The sequence below is a fragment of the Manacus vitellinus genome, unplaced genomic scaffold (genome assembly GCF_001715985.3).
Source record: "Manacus vitellinus isolate BGI_N305 unplaced genomic scaffold, ASM171598v3 scaffold_15_pilon, whole genome shotgun sequence".
Lineage (NCBI taxonomy): Eukaryota > Metazoa > Chordata > Aves > Passeriformes > Pipridae > Manacus > Manacus vitellinus.
Genome location: NW_021939122.1, coordinates 6,157,446 through 6,175,552, shown reverse-complemented (window position 1 = coordinate 6,175,552; position 18,107 = coordinate 6,157,446).

The window sequence follows — 18,107 nt, the reverse complement described above, 5'->3', positions numbered from 1 at the left end:
TTTTTACCATGAATATTCTCAACTGGATGTAAAGTCAGTTTTTAATATAAGAATTTAATGAAGGAACCTTGAGCAGCTGTACAGTTTTTATTTCTTTTCACAGGGTTTTAGGTACGTTAATAACAGGCATGAGACGAACACCGTAGCAATGAAAAAATGTGTAAATGCAGGATGTAATCTGCTAATACGCAAGTCAGAAGTGAAGTTGAAAAATGATGATGCAAGTTTACTAAGAAGGGAATTGCAACTTGTTTCTCTAACCAGTTGTTGGGTATGTCCAGATGAATAGGTGCAGACAGTTGGGATTTTTACTCTACCATACTTCACATAAGCCAGGCAGCAGCCAGCTCTATCCAAAAGCCATATGAACATGGCATCAAGCCTGAACTAATATATCTTGCTTTTCAGCACCAGCACATGGCTTCTGTACTGGACTTCTCCTATTTGGTGGGCTCAAAAAATGGACAAAGCAGATGCACAACTCTCTCAATTCACCCAGAAAAGCATCTCCTCAGAAGAATCATTCCCATGTAGTTTCCAAAGGAGTTGTGATACACTATGATGAAATATCATTTGATGGCAAAAAATTCAAGACAAAGCACACTTCAATACAAAATCCAGTTATGCCAAACAACATTCCATCCCACTAAAGTGTTTCATCCTCTTTTTTTAATTAAACACATATTTTCAAAATCAACAACAACTTGCATGTATTAGTTTTCTGGAATGGCACTGATTGATAACAAAATACCTCATGGAGAAATTCTGAGCAGCTCTACATTTAGTCCATAAGGTGAATTCCCATGGACTACTGCTGGTCTGTAACTTTTTGATGAAATGGGGTTTTATTAAAAATATATGAAAGTCTTAGAAACAAAATTTATTGTGCTTACCATTTCAACAGAAATTATCTGTGCTCTTAGTTCTTGGATTGAATTTCTGGCCAAAACCACACTTGTCTGAGTGGATGTCTGGATGGGCAAGGGACTTGACCAACACAAAGCTAGCTCTCATGACACAGGAGAAGCCAAGACATGCAGCCTGGCATGGCTGAGAGGATTCCCACCAGGGTGGTTTGTGACAGTTCCTTATGAGCTGAGAGTGAAGGCAACACAGCAATAACACAAAAACTTATACTATCGTAAATAAGAATATATTATTAAATGAGCTCCCTGGTTATAGTTTTTCCCCTAGGGAGGAATATATAAGCAGTTAACTTAATTGGATTCTTTTTCTTCAGGATTTAGGCTTTTAAAGAAAAGTGTTCAGAATACAATAGATAAGAACAATAGAGCAAAAATAGCTACAAGCTATTCAGAGCAAGTATGAAAATACTGATATTAGGAAGATCAAATTTGTTTTTTTCAAAGTAAAGTTTAGGTGTGGAGATGCCATAGAGTAATAGCATAACACTGGGAAAAAATAATTTTATTGTACTGAAAACAATCCTAACAAAGCACAGGAGATATGGAACCAGCATGAAAATGGAATTTGACTGCCATGAAATGCTGGTGTCACTCAAATCTGCTTTGCAACACTGTGTCTGACTCACAGACAAATTTCAGGAATTTTATTTCCTACTCTGCTTTCTTCTACTTTGTTGAACCTTAAGGAATTTTATATGCATTCTTTTGATCTTCCTGCACCCTTAAGATGTAAATAGGCATTATTATCCTTATTTTAAGCAGAGTTACACACAAAAAACGTGAATGAGTCATCTAAGTTCATACAGCACTTCAGAGCGAGAGCCCAGAACACCATCCAGGAGACCTGACTGAGCATCCTCTTCTCACCACTTGACCAAATTTCTTCTTATTGTAGGATTTGAAAGGATGGAAGCCAATTAGACACCTGTTTCATTGTTTGGCATTTTCCATTCATCTGATGTGTGCTAAGCGAAGCAATGTGCTTCACACACACAGGACCTCCTGCTACTCAAGAAGGTTGAAGTTTCACACATGACCAGGACCTTTCACTGTGTAAAACATAAACTGTACACATTCCAGGCTTCTGTTTCTATTAAACAAATGTTTTGACCGGGAGCAGTGATTCCATTTTACCTCTGTTGTTCCTGATTTCCTATTGCTGTTTCCTTTCTTTCCACTCCTCTTCCTCTTCCAACACTGGTGCCAACACACTGGCCACACACACACACATGTCATGGTTGCTAGTAGCCAGCTGGCAGGTGGTGGATATTTTTCTTGCAGCATATGTATGTGTGGATGACTGCTCTTGCTGTGTGACTAACTTAGTTGCTGGCAGTGCTTTTGGCTGGGTTATACTCTCTGGCATTATTTTAGTTCCAGACATTTGATGGGTTGACTCTCCTGTTTTGTTCTCCCAGACAGTATTTTTCAGTACTCCTTTTTTCCAGCCTGAGACAGTCATGGCTGTGTGGGTGTCTTTTAATGATGTTTGCATAGCTCCAGCCTTTCTGTCATTTAATACAGCTGTGAAGGGAACCGTGGTGTGCAGGTATCTATGTGTGTATTCATGCGATGCTGTTCACGGTCATGTGCCTCCCATTTCTTGGATGTGAATTTGCTTCTCATGTGCAGATATGTATACATGGCCCTATGTCCCCCGATTTTCTGAGTAGGTCTGTACCTATGTGCATATCTTTCCTTTGGTGTGTCCATTTGTACAGTCTGTGTATACCTGAATATGCATATTTTGCAGCATGAATGGATATGTGTCCTTAGCATATGTGGAAAAAATAATTTCAAAAGTATTACTGTAGTTGCAAGTCAGACAGTAGATATATGAAAATACCATAATTCAGTTTGCTTGCTCATCCTGAATTCTGGCCCTGTATATTTATATCTGCTGAGATAATCTAAAATTACATCTATAGATTTCTAATTAATTTGATGCTCAAGGCAGACATGCTCTAGGAAGGTTGCATGGCAAATTTATACAAAATTTGTTGCAATAATTGCCTCATTTACTGCAAAAAGAGAGTGAAGCAGATAATTACAAAATGAAGGTCCTCTGCATCCTTGATCCAGTATGTCGTATTCCTCCAGACTTCCCTTTGCAGTCTCTATATCCTACACTCAGTCATAAAATTTTTTATTCTAATTTCAAACTAATTTTTCAGCCATTTCCAGCTTTCACTAGCTTGCCACCTCTTCTCTTTCCAAACCAGCCATAGCGTCAGGACCAGAATTGTAAACGCAAATTCCTTCTGCCTTTGGCATCCTTCATTTATACCTATATGCCCACAATATCTATTCCTTTCTTTTTCCCAAAATATCTAAACAATTTTCAATTCATGTCACTTCTACCTTCATTGTTAATGTGCAAAACACTTTTAAAATGTGCAATGTTTGACAGATATAACAACACACAATTGCCAAGAATACAAGCATAACGGTAGATTTCTACTATTCATATCGTAAGCAGTTCAAGATTTCTGTAATACCTGAAGGACAGACAAAATTTCTGGTTTTAGATGCTCAAAAGAAATAAAAATGACTCAAAGGAGTATGTGAAAAGCAATAGCCTAACTATATGACAGTATAATCAAACAATAATGCATGTTTATGAAGTGATATAGCATACATAACAGGAAGATATATTCCTGAAACATTTTGTTACAAAATGTATTATTTTCCAAGCCTTACATTCTGTTATTCTTGCTGGCAACGTATTTTCCTCGAGTGATGTCCTATATGTGCTGCTAGTAAAATGGTGGCATCAGTCAACAAGTAATGATTATGGATGTACACTATGAACCACCTGATGAGAAGTGGAGAAAAGAAGAAAGGAATCCTCAGTTCTGTAACCACAGCCAGAACAGTCAGGAAAACATCCTGCAGAGACTACTAGAGTTTCACCTCAGAAACAATGAAAAGACAGAAAGTCACCATATGTAAGAGCAAAGCAGCCCATGAATCTTATCTACAGAAGCAAAATCAAATACCAAAGTAAGAACACATAAATACAGTTCCCAGCTCATCATATACACATAGCTGAGTGATGACCTCCAAGCGTTGTCAGGGACTGTGAGCACATAGTCCAACCTAGTATTTGTTGAGAATAAATTAAAATAGCCCTAAAGAGTCTTAAAGTATTGGGTAAGTGCTGTAACATTTCTTTAATGAATACACTTCCATGGGCTAGTCTGAGACTTCAGTATCATTTGAAATAGGAACCTTACAAAATCAATGTCAGTTTTGAGTATGCCAGACCTAGAGCTCAGTGCTCTGAGTACACACTTGTAGTCACCTGATAACAAGTCTTTTCCAGATTCTTCCACTCGTCAGCCTCAGAGAAGAAATGTGGACGTATGCAATCCATTATAACACAAGACAATTTATAGCCAGACAGTACAGTTAAACTGGAAAGAAACTTCCAGTGCTAAGTATGTGGTTCAATGGAGAAAGTGTTACTGGTTAAGCAGCACTAGTAACATTTAAAGAAACATTTGGGCTATTCTACTAGGGTTTCTCAAAAGGGAAATTACTTATGTTTACTCTGGAACATATTTTAGAAACTTTTCCTGCTCATATAATACTATTAAACCATACAAGTTTTTCTACTACTACATAGCAATTTTTCTTCAGCCTTGAAAGTATACTGGAAATAGAATTGTTCAGAATGTTCAGAATATTTTTTTTTCATTACTATTAACAATAGATTTCACTTTGTAAAAACTTTGCAGTTATGACAATTCATGCTGTACTAATTATGTCCCAGTTGTATAAAAACATAGATTTTGGGAATTAAAAATGTGACTGACCACAGTCAGAAACACTATCCACTTAAAATTAAATGCTGGATGCATATAAGGTAACTATTTTCAACTGACTTCTTGATCTATCAATATTCTTTTCAATAGCTCAATTGATAAAAATCCTAACAAAAGGCAAACACAAAAATACATGGAGTATGCCTTAGTTAGGTCTCAATTTTAATACCTAAAAATATTCCTGAAATTTCCACCCTTATCTGTTAGCTGCAATAGTGATGCTTATGTGTGTTAGAAAGGTAAGGTAACTTATATTTCTGAAGTGATTTATGATTTTAATATTTAAATATTTCTACATAATTTTCTTCATAAAGAGAAAGCTCTTCTCTTCAGTTTGGTACAGCAATACAAATTCAGATTATCTCCAAATTAAAATGCATTGTGCAGGAAAATTTTAACATAGATCTGTATAACTTTTCTCAACTATTTTACTTCAACCAGTTGGCCAAATATAAACTCATAGCAAAACTCATAACTGTTCTATTGTTTCCATGCCTGCTTGAAATTTCAATCGAATTTCTTAGAAAACCTATTTTAGATGGATAGAGCCAGAATTTTAAGTTCACAGAACACACCTAACCACATAAATAGCCCTCATTTATATCTTCCCAGCATATCACCTGCTGTTTTACAGGCATACCCCCAAATGCCAAGTGCTGAGCATTCAGTATAAATGTGTAAATGTATAAACCATTTACAAGATTCTAAAAGTCAAACAGAAAACCATTGCAATTATTCCAAAGTAATAGTTTATAAATAAAATTAATTATAACTTGAAATTGAAAATCCATCTCTGCATTGCTGTCTATTTGAGTAGCTCTATGAAAACAACACGACAATAAACAAAAATTAAGTAATATGCCTTGTTATATAAGCTAACTGAAATCATCCACAAACAATGCAAATTATGTTGAAATGCATCTTTTTGCAAAGCAAAATGCAGGTAGAGAACAGAAGGACATATGTAGTTTATTACAGACTACATACATATGCTGAAGATAGAAAAAATAATTTAAAAAAATCTATAAAACTTATTGCACAGGTTACAACATTTCATATGGAATATTTTTAAAAGAATGGTGAAAAGTTGAAACAACACACTGGATAAAAAGATACTTTGTCCCAAGGGCAAGTACTGTAGTGATCAATTATATCTTGAATTGCAGAAACAAAATTAACTAACTTGATGGAAAGCACCACATTGCAATAAAATATATTATATACAGATGAACAGGAATTGAGAATGCTATTTATTTGAAACAGAAGGTATAGTATACTGTACCTCTATACCTTCTGATGGAATATTTCTCAATAGGCTACCCATATTTTGCAACATGACTGCACGTTGATTTATGGAGCCAAAATAAATGATACACTTTGCCAATAAAAATTCCTTGCAAAGGTAGCTTTTTCCATTTCATTTTAAAGTCAATAGGAAAAGAAACACGTAAAGAGACAATGTATTAACAAACATTGCTATGTAAAATGTATGATACAGGTATGAAAGTATGTTTGCATATGTGTATGAGGGTATTTTCTGTACTGAAAAAATTTTTAATACAGAAAAGATGAGAAATCACTTTGCATATATGCAGAGAGCACAAACAGTACTTCCTGTCTGAAAGGCAGAAATTGTCAATGAAAACAATTCACTGGTTTGCTTTAGGAGTGAATGAAATCCTCTCAGTAATTTTGTGCTATTGTGTATTTACATAGGCATTCTGTGTTGGTGTGTTAAGCCATAAGATGTATGAATGTGCTACCTGCCTGGCAAGGGAGAGGGGACTGCAAGCAGCTGATGGATGGAATGTACATCCATCATGTTATGCACTTACATGTCATGGGAAGATTCCAATACCTGACACGTTGGTGGTTATACACATTGTTAGTATATGAGTTTCATGATGTTTAGCTTCAACTTCACTTTCAGTGCTGCCATTTAGGCAGTGAATAGAGAGGTGGAATGGTCACTAATACATTAAGTTGTAACACATTCAGCTATAGTTCCCCATCCTTAGGAATATTCTTAAGATTGAGTTTCAGTCACCAAATAGTGAATCCATCTCAATTAATGCCAACTATGTAACAATAATAGTAAGAGGAACGAATGGTTACTCACATTAGTCCTTTGTTGTTAGGTATATGAAGCAAACTCTACTAATTTAACTGGCATAAAAATAAATTCTATTGCATGGAAAATTCTACACCAGTTATAGGAAAGGAAATGGCATTCTCTGCATCACTTCTTCCTACCTCCCCTTATCTCAGCTCCTATTCCTCTTCGCTGTAAAATAAAAGGATACCTTTTCCTCCTTCTCATTAAGCAGGGACACCTTCCTTTGAGAAACCAGCTGCATAATTGGTCCTTCTCCTTCCTTCCTAACCTGGAAGCTTTTAAAATCTTCCAGCTGGCATCCTTGTCACTTGAGATTAGTTGCCTTCCCATACAAGGTCAGCTATCATTCTAGAACCTTAAAACAGCTGTATGACCTGTCACTAGAAGGATTTTCTTCTATGCTTATAATTGTACTGTTGATTCACTTTTTACTCAGTTAAATCAGAGATTATTTAAAGGTGATCTGCAATATGTTTTCAGTGACATTTATAACTCTTTTCTGCCATAAAAGTTCATGAAGCAGAATCCCTGAACTTATTGGTTCCCTTCAGAACAGTTTGCAAGAATCCCTCTTTCTTATCTGGGACTAAGGAGAGAAGAATGAGTGAAGTTTCTAACCCCACGATGAACTTGAGTTCCCTGAGTCATGAGTGCAATCGATATTAAATGCAGACTATTAGCAGGGAGACGAATGTAGTAACAAACTGTCTTTGGGGACGAGAGACCACTGACAAGCACTGCAATGCCTTATGGTAAATTCATCCCTTTTGAATGAATCATCATCAGTGGATTTATTCCAGGTTTGGATCATGTTGCCATAACCCTGTAGTGGCTTTCAAGAACTTATAAAACACATGAGCAAATTAAGTAAAGGCAGTAAATAATAATAAAATCATTTACATTTCCAAAGCACTTTGATCCTAAGGCTCACAAGGAATCCAATTATAAACATATTCAGGCATGAACAATTTTGATGAGCACCTAGTAAGATTTTCCAAAATTCCTAACATAGATACCAGCTTCCTTGTGAAAATGCCACTAGGTACAGATACATCTGCATTTTAAGACACCTATTTAGGTTTAAAAACAATACAAGTACATAGATGCTTCCCTACATTTAAGTTGCTATATAAGTTTCACCTTAATAGAAATAAAAGACATTTAAAATTCCAGAAAGCAATTTTAACTGAATTATCATACTTTCTAATCTTTCTCCATAAATGCAGAAAGAGATGCAAAGAAACATCCTCACAGAGTACTCTATCTTACATCCACGAGGACAAAAAAGTCAGTGCTGCCCCTTGTCTACTCTAAGGAACTGCTTTTCATATTCTGCACCATATTTTCTATTGTCCTTGATGAAGTCGTTCCCCTGTCTAGTTGCAGTGTCAGAGTCCCTGACAGCTTTGAAAACCTCAGTGTCCTACCATGTTCTCTGCAACACTGCTGTCCTTGGGCATAGTGTCCATCTCAAATTAATACTATTCAGTGATTTATAGATCTCATGGTCTGTACCTAGAGTGAATTCTGCTGCTACAGTAAATTTCCCTAGGACTGCAGCCTGGATCTACCTTCATATTTTTGTAACTGAATATGCCAGCACTGCTATTTAAAACTAATACACCATTCTGCATTTGTCAAACTTTCAGTGTTGGCAACCAGTCACAGTTACTTACTTTACTGTATTCTTTTCTTTACTGCTTCTTTACTGAAACTCCTTACCCTACCCTTTAATCCAGTTCTCCTTAGTTTCTCTAACACATTTTCTAATGAGCCCTCATCTGCAGTGTTTATACAAACTACCATCTTCTTTTCCTGGACGAGTCAGCCCATAGGTGTGAATTCCAGACCAGCCACTGTGCTGGGAGCTTTGAAGATGAATAAAACATGTCTCAAATCAAGCCTGTTAAATAGAAAGAGGTCAAGATGATTAAAGTGGATAAGGAAGATGTATTAAGATAGTCTTTGTTATTTAATATTTCCTAGGGGCCCACACTGCAGATAGTAAGGACTTGCTACTGAGTGCGGAAATGAGCCGTGGCAAATTTTTAACGTGCTTTGTTATACTTTAATAGTGAAACCCATTAAACTATAAAAATGTAACAATGCTCATAAAAACCTGACACTCCTCACTAAAGACAAGGCCGCTGGAAGCTGCCTCTGCTCCAGAGCAACCCTGCTGAGCCACTTTACTAGGTCTCTGACTCCCAGCTCTGGGACATTGTGGCACCATAGTTGCTTTCAGCTCCTATGGCAGGAGCCTAACCCACCAAAAACATAAAGTAGAGCCTCGGCGCTTTGTTTGACTACAAAGTTTTACTGCCTACTGCAGCCCTTTCCAATTTCAGAACACACTGCTTCATTGCTTTACAGCTCAGAAAAGAGCAGAACCACTGAGCAGAACCACGGTGGTTAGACTTTGGTGAAGCCAGAAGTCCACTATGCAGCCTTTGCCCATCTCACTACTTAATCAGCTCGTGCCCGTTTATCTAGTGGGGCTCTGGGAGACATAAGATGCTTGTAGCAAAGGTCTAGAATATCTGTTCTAACCTATGCAGATTGTGCTATATCACCTTAGAAACAGATGGCCACCCAATGGTATACTGAGCAACAGAGTTCAGATATGTCTTCTGTTTGTCTTTAAAACATTTTACAATATTAATAAAGAAATTAAATTATTTTTCTGGGTATGTTCATATATATAAACAAACAAACAAAAAAAAACAAGCCAATATTTGTGATCTTTCATTTACATAAAAGAAAGTGTACTATGCCTTGAAAATGCATTTAGCAAAAGCTGGGAAGGGTTTCAGTAGCCCTTAGTTACACAGAGAGTTCTTTCTACTATTTTAAACAGCTCTGAAGAAATATCCATCTCCTGAAATCCCCAGAAGGTGATGTGCTGCCAAACTACAGCTTTGTTGAATTGATTTTGAACTAAGCAGGCAAATCTGATGGGACGGTGTGAGGAAAGTATCCATAAGACTATCACCCACAATCAGAAATTACTTATGCAGTGTTTAAAACAAGGTATTTAATTTACTTTGGAACTGCTAACAAATTTAGCACTTTTTAGATCCCTTCTTTTCATGCAAGGAACTTTTTCTGCACTTCAGAATCCTCCTAGAGAAAGATCAAGACAGATGAAGAACTGAAATCATAATTAACATTTTATTTGGTCTATACAGTTGCTGAGATCTTTCTTAAAATCTGAAGCAGGTGATACAGAATCTAGAGTTTACAAAGCATTTAATATGGTTCTATTGGGCACAATCACACCACACAGTAAGTGTCTATATTTTCTACTGCTACCACCTTATTATAGTAATAAATGCTGAGATGGGAATTTACTTTGCAGATTGATTTCTTTGCAAACAGTTTTGTCAAGTTCACTACCCAGACTGGTACATATCACCCTGTCACTTTAAAAATACAAGGCTGGATGAGACCCGTTTTTTCCATTTGCAAATTATACAGAAGAAATAGGTCTGGGCAGAAAATCAGAAGGTCATCCATTCCATGATCTTGTCCCACAGCAGGCTAAATTTCACCTCACCCTTTATCACAGAAGTTTGTCTTTCATGTCCTTAAAATGCTCCAGCCTCTAATAGTACGTGTCTCTTCTGGCACTTCAGAGTCTTTCAGGAAAAAGGTTCTGTAAACATTGTCAGTGACAGGAAATCAAGCAGATTTGACACAGCTACTCCATGCTGCTTTTACTACCATTGTATTTTTGATATTGCACAGGCATTCTCATGAATGTAATAAAACTTGTAATATCAGACCAAAATACCACAATACAGCAAAGCTGAACATTTTTAATGCATACAGGTAGTTTCAATCTAGCTTTCCCCTCTAAAAAGTAGGGATTTCAAGTAAAAAAAACTTTGCTCTCTGCATTTCTTGGTTTTGGACTTTAGGGATAAAAAACCCACAAAAACATTTTCTGGTTTTATTCCTGTATTTCTTAGGAATGTAGAGTTTATGCCTATCTGAAAATCAGTATTATAGTTTGCCATATTCTAATCACAAGCTGATTACCCATATTTCTGAATTTTCCTGTCCCACCCATCCCCATCAGAAATGCAGTACAGCTGGCCCAGGGAATTCATGTTAGCTTACAGAAACTTAACAGTGCTGGTGTACAAAGTGGAAATAGCTGTTTGATGCAGAAATCACTAGCATGTAAAAAAGCATGAACATATAATACCATTATGGATGCACAAAGGGATTGTCATGATTAGGTCAGTGTCCTTTTAATCCAATACTGACTCCTCCATCAATTACTGATGGAAGATGTTTTAGTATTTGTTTGTTCCTTTTGTTCCATAATCTAAAAAGTTACATTAGAAGAACCACTGTTCAGAGTAGAAATTTATTGAAGCCATATGCAATTATACCTCTAAGTATTGAAAAAAAGATAATCTAGTGTTAGCATCATGATTCTTTTGCTCCAATATTTATCTACAAGTTTTTTTCATTAACTTGCTATAAAGCAATTCCAAGCGAGTCTTATGGAATTTCTGGTATTTCTTCTTTCTGTGGAAAAAATCCCTCTGCAAAGAGTTTGGGAGAAAGGGCTGGGAAAGTGTTATTGTTTCATTCATACAAATAGGATCTTAAAGGTCCTTTCCAACTGAAAACTTTCTATGATTCTATGATGAGTGGTTTTGAATTTATATAACAAATATGCCAAGAACAGGCCTTCCTTTATTTACATCTATGATAAATGGGGTCAAAGGGCAATGAGATGACTGAGAATATCAGAGATGAGATGCCACAAGATGCCAAGAACTAGTACAAGAACTTATGAATGATGGTCCTATTTTTCTCCACTCAAATATTTCAAACCATTCTGTTTTAACTGGCATCTTCCTAATAGTGTGAGGCTTATATAATGTTAATGAAAAGTTAGTGCAAGATTGAAGAACAAAGCATCTTATTTCAAAGCTTAATTTTTCAATTTACAGGGAATGAGAATTTTGGTGGAGTTTCAACTGATGATTTCTGTGGTTGCTAGTCTGGCATGATCCCTTTCTGAGCAAGCTGAGATCAATCATAGCAAGAATTTAACAACTGACAGGGCCAAATTCATCTTGGGTGCAACTCCAAAGTTAATGTAGTGACATTAAATTTTGGCCCACAACTTAATATAACAGAAAAACAGAAAACATCCCCTTAGTATTCTTTTACAACAAACAAATACCCACATGGACCGAAACAACACAGCAGTGATCTGTGGAGTCAGTTTATACACAATGTGTGAACTCTGTTTACTATCAGGGATTCTGTTATGGAAATCAGAATAAAACTCAAAGCTCTGGCCATGTTCTGTGTTGGTTGTTGCGTTTTTGTGCACATTTAAAATAATATGGGATGATAACCTGAATAACTTCCAAATGAGACATTTCTTCTTCACATTCCAAACACCTGATCAGGGAAACAATGCATCTAAAAGTACATGTTTTGCAGTATTTGGAGGGTTGAAGGAAGAATGTCAGCATGGATCCAGGCAATTACAATAGTAAGAGGACACATTCTCATATTTCTGATGGCAGAACAAAAACATTGGGCTCCAGAAAAACGACAAATAGACCTAGGCAAGAAAATGTTCCTGCATCTCATACAGACTAGGAAAAGCTTAAAATGCAATATAGATTTAGTGTATTTGGATCAAACACAGATGGTTCATAAGTTTTTATAGATTGGAAATGTCACAGCATATCTGTCATATTTAGTATTAAATTTCTTTTTATTAGTAAAATTATCATCCTTTCCATTAATAGAACTAAAGAATCTTTAGGAATTACAGTTCTCTAAGAGATCATTTAATTCTTCACACTACCTCTGGGTAGGATCAGCTCTGCATAAATATCTGCAGCATCTTCTGTCCCAGAGTACTTTATAGATTCCAAACCTATATCAATATCCAATTACATCTGTGGAAGAGACACCACTGATCCGAGTCAGACTTTAGGACACTCATAGTTGCCTTTATTCATTACTGCATAATTTATTGCCCCTTCTGGTAAGAGCACGAGAGTCCCTTATTCTTGCAAAGAAACCATACTGCAGTTCAATGAAAAAAAGGAGCTGTATTCAAATATGCAGGGGAACCAAAACCCAGCAAACTCAAAAGAAAAATAACATGTAAACCTTAAATATTAATGAAAATATAATTCTTGTTGTGAGTTCTCTATCACTTTCAGTTAAGAAGGCATGGATCCTTAATACATCTGTTACAGCTCAGGGGAGACGTGAGAGCACCAAGCACAGCTCACAGGGCCAGGTCCTCCTGCAAGTGCTACGCAGTGGTTCAGCCAAAGCTATAAGGTTCAGAAGTCTGTGAATATTCAAGCTGGAAACACAGGAGGCTCCCTGGCAGAGCTGCTGGCTGGGAAAATGCTCCACGCTCATGTGACCCCAGCTGTGTCCCCAAGGACAGTCCCACATCCCACACACGGACCCAGGCCAGTCCTGCCCTCAGGAGCACCTACCCCTGCTGGGCACAACCATCCCTGGCTCCTGGTGTGTGGGTCCCTGCCCGCGCTCAATGCATCCTCCTCTCCTCTGCTGCCCTGGAAACATCCCAACTCAATTTGCAAGAAGATCTTTGCAAAAACCAGCTGTGGTCATGGATGGTTCCCAGCTGCTGCTGCCACCGCCTTTCCTCCCGAAACCCCCCCCACCACTCTTTCCACAGCCTTCAAATTCCACTTGTAAACAGGAGTCTGAAGGTGCATACTACAGCTGACCATGCCAGCACTGACACAGGGTGTACAAGGGTATGCTACAGTCTCACCAAGTCTATCTATCTATCTATCCTATCACCCATTCCCACTTGTTCTCTTGACAAACTCTAGTTTTACAGTTGCTCAGCAGATATGGATCCTGCCTGAGTGCATCAGGCTGAGCTCTGAACTTGTATTGAACACAGATCTCAGTAAGTCTTTGCTGCCTGGGAAACAAACTGGCTAAAAGGACTGGGAATTCAAAGCCCTATAGGCTGCTGGCGGGAACCTAAAGACTGTACCTAGGACTACTTGAAATATCTCCTTAAAATTGCTTTTGAACAGGAAATTTGATTTAAACACCACCACCACTCTTTTTCTTTCCTAAAGGTGTCTGCTTTCACTTCAGCCACAATCTGAGTGGTTTGATTGCCTCGCACTCTCATTTTCATGCATGGTTTGTAGCCTCCTTCTCCCATGGAAGAAAAGGGAATGTATCCCAGGCAGTGCAATGGCCATGCACTTGTGATGCACCCTCTCACAGTGAGGAGAGATCTCAAACAATGACAGGAGCTACTACAGGTGAGTTTTAAGGCACAACTACCAACCTGGATGGACCAGCTTTTCAATGAGTTACCACTAGAATTTCCACTGGAAAAGTTTGCTTGCCTTAATGAGAAAAAATACATTGCCTTTTTCTTCCTAACTGACTCTACATGGTGGTGCATGGATCACTGAACGTGCCTGATGCAAAAAAAAAAAAAAAGGCAAAATAAAACGTGGTCTTCATTTCTTCATTTCAGGTCAGTACCTAGTAACATTACAGAATTACTTGTTCCACTAAAACCAGCTGACACCTCTGCACTATTCTCTGTAACCTATTAATGGAGAAACTTCTCCCTCAGAGGCTGGTAACTTCTGGATAGCGACAGAATGGGAGATGCTTGTCTAATAATTGTCCATGCCATCCTCATTACAAATATAAATGGTGGACCTCAAGGTAGAAACACAAGTCTTTGGCTCCACATAGACAGACCTGTCAAAAATGCACGTTCTGAAAGTCTTCCAATATGGAAGAATAAATCCTGAACTCTCAGTGAGATAAAACTGAAAAAGCGATAGATATTCATGATATTTTCGCTACTAAAGGTCATAAGGGATTAATATGCTAATGCCTTTTACATGTCAATTGTGTAAAGAGAAACTGAAGTTAAACCCAATCTTGCAAAACACCAATACCAAGGTTGAATAGTGGTACCACATGACAGTGAAACTAATGGTGCTCTCTACACACAACCACCCTCTCAGAGTGAAATTCACCTTCTGCACATCTCAGCCAGCTGATACAGACTTCTTATATAGCCAATGAAAAGTCACAGGCACCCCTAGAACACAGACCATATGAGCAGTTTTGGACATCTACAGTAGGGTGGGACAAATTACACTACACTGAACTGAGTCTGTGCATCTTGGTTCCTAATTCCTTAGTTTCTGTGATGATGCATCATTGATAGTGTGGTAGGATGTGAATAGAGGCAATTATTGCTTTTTAGCAAGATAGACAAAATAAACTTTTGTCACTAAAGATGAAGGATGGGAATCCTGTCAGGGAGAAAGTTTATTCTTGTGACAGACTGGAATATGAGAGAGCATGGATCCAGAATGGAAATCCAAAGTGAGAGTTTTTTCTTGAGCTGATGGGATGGGCTGAGACAGGGAGTGCTGCTTCTTAAGAGGCAAAGCTTTCCCTGCCAACAGTAAGCACTGCCTGATTGCCTAAACTCTTCTCTCAACATAAAGAGCCTTCCATGGCTCTGGATCAGCTCTGAGCATTCTGCTTTCTGTAACACCTAAACATCATGATGTCTCTTTGTTCTTTTTTGAGTATTAAAATAATTTTCCTATTGTTCAGGAAAACTGAACAAAACAAAAGCCTTTTTTACTGACCATATATCACTGACCATATATCATTCTTGTCACACCGTGTGATTTTGGATGGAATGTGAAAAGAGTTTTTAGAGTTCTGCCATCAGTTTCTATGTGAACCTGCAGACCACTGTATTTCATTCAGCTAATTTCTAATTATTAAGTTATATACTTAAGGAATGGCCTTGCATGGTCTTAGCTAATTGTGTAGCGTTAGACATAGCAAAGTATTTTTCTGAGTGAAAAATGAATGAGCTGTCCTACACTACATAGTAACCAGAAATTTGGACTGAAGCCCAAATTTAGTAATAATTTATGTTTCATTAACTTCCCTGGAGCTTTAAGCTTCATTATCCCTGCTACCGACTTTATTATTAAAAATAAAGAGTCAGGCAAAATTATTTTAATATAGATAGATCTAATCCTAAAGGGATTTAATAATTTATTTTACCACAGAACAAAAAGAATAGATACTACTCCAAGTGCTCTATATCCCCTTTTATATATTTCCTATATATTTCCTACAACAAAACACAAACATAGGTCACAATAGTTTCTTTGTATAGATGTCGCTAACTCCATAAGAAAACATTATTTTGTTTCTTTTTCATATATATGTTGTTATTGAGGGTATGTAACACTATTTCTATCACAATGATTTTAGCAGGAGGCTTAGATCTGCAGTTGAAAATCTTGAATGCATTGCTCTATCTATAAGGAGACTTTCTCTGAGTCCTGGCTTGCAAAGCTTTGACTTGAGCTATTTAAGAAAAAGAAGGGGGAAAAAAAAAAAACAACTCTACTTGGCAAGAGCTTTAATTAGCAGAAATTTCCACGCTAGGAATATTATTCTGCATGAGCAGAAATTGCATAGCTCTTGCCTCTAGATGCCTTAGAGATGCCATTGATTGGCCATATTCAGAACAGGGGAATTATGTGACCCAGTGCTAATTTGAATTCCTTTACCAAACACATTTTTATTTCATCATCTCAGCTGCATAAAAGAGTCAAAGTACCAGAGCTTTAAAGACTTCGAATTCCTGCTGTTCTGCAATAAAATAAGGCAAGAAATATTAGCCATCCCTGGTTGATTCTTTAATTCTTTCCCAACAATGTCAAAGTATCAGTGTCCTACAGGTTTTAGTGCAGGTTAAAGACTGATACAAAGTGTATGCCTGAAAAGAAGTTTGGAGTGAGTTAAGGAGAGAGAGAACATTTTAATGGGACATTGGTCCAAAATAGCCCAGCTTGTTCCTACCTCCTGCTGCCTCTTCCTCCTTTTCACAGGACCTTGATTGTATAGAAACAGTACAGACAAAAACCACAAACAACAAAAGGTTCGCTCACACCCCCAGTGGAGGTCATGAGCATGCTACCATGGAGAAAAAAAAAAAGCATCAAAGGATAGTTTCCCTTACTTATAAGCAAAGATTAATTAATAGGAGATTTGATACTTTAGCAATGTACATTTGGGCAAATTTGTATTTGCAAATTGTTTGTTTTATACATTCAAGGGGCACAGGGCAATGAGGCCTAGTGCTAATTTTAAAAATGAATCGAACCTTTCTTTGCCATGATCCAAAAATTGCAAACTTGTGGTTCAGAGGCTTTCAATAGTATCTGCTCAGATTTGACACTCCAAGGTTAAAAAAAAAAACCAAAACACAAAAGAGTTGTGTTATATACAGCAACAGTAGCTTTTTCCAACAATTTTTCAATTATTGCATTGTATACTCTCCAAGATAAGTAACTGTCTTGGCTACCAGAGAACAAGCTTTAAAAACGGAGGCAGAATGAACAAATTCCCTACAAATATACCACTCTTCTTATAGATTGTCTTTAAAACTGTTATTCATTATAGCAGCATTTATATCCACTGGGTGACTACAATTCAAAACTACCTGTGTCACATGATGAATAAGTGCAACATGCACCATTCACTTTTAAATCAACCCCCTCCGACCTAAGCCATGTAAATCTTTCAGAAATTCACACTAGTATTCTCTTCCTTCAAAACACACACAGAAATAGCCCAGTGATGAAAGTTTACCCATGCACAGCCCCTTTAACCTCTACTATTTAAGTATCTGCTTGGAATTATCAGTGACCCTTGTTGCACTCTTGGCTAGTTCACACTGAGTCTTCTAGAGTATGGACCCACCGGGGACTTCTCTTTTCTCCGGGATCCTTGAAACAAACACTATTCACAGGGTTGCCTTTACAAGACAGCACTGTCAACTCTGCCGATCGAAGCAGCAGAGTCTTCCACTTTCGGCACGTATGTGCGCACCCTTCCCTTGTCATGCTGTCCCCGCCATCCACCCATCCTCCCGACCTTTCCTACCCCTTGCCTGCCCGCTTGGTACCTATTTGCTCCTATCTTTTAGAAATTACTTCCAAGCCCCCCCACGCCCCCGCTGGCGCAGGCAGCCAAGGTGCCGTCCTGCCGCAGCGCTCGATGCCGCAGCGGCGGCAGTGACATGTGTCTCCCACCGGCGGCTGGGCGCTAATTAATTTAGATCCTTTTCCCGCTAAGCTTTAAGGAGCGGGAAAGCCCAAAGTCAGAGGAATGTAGAGTCCC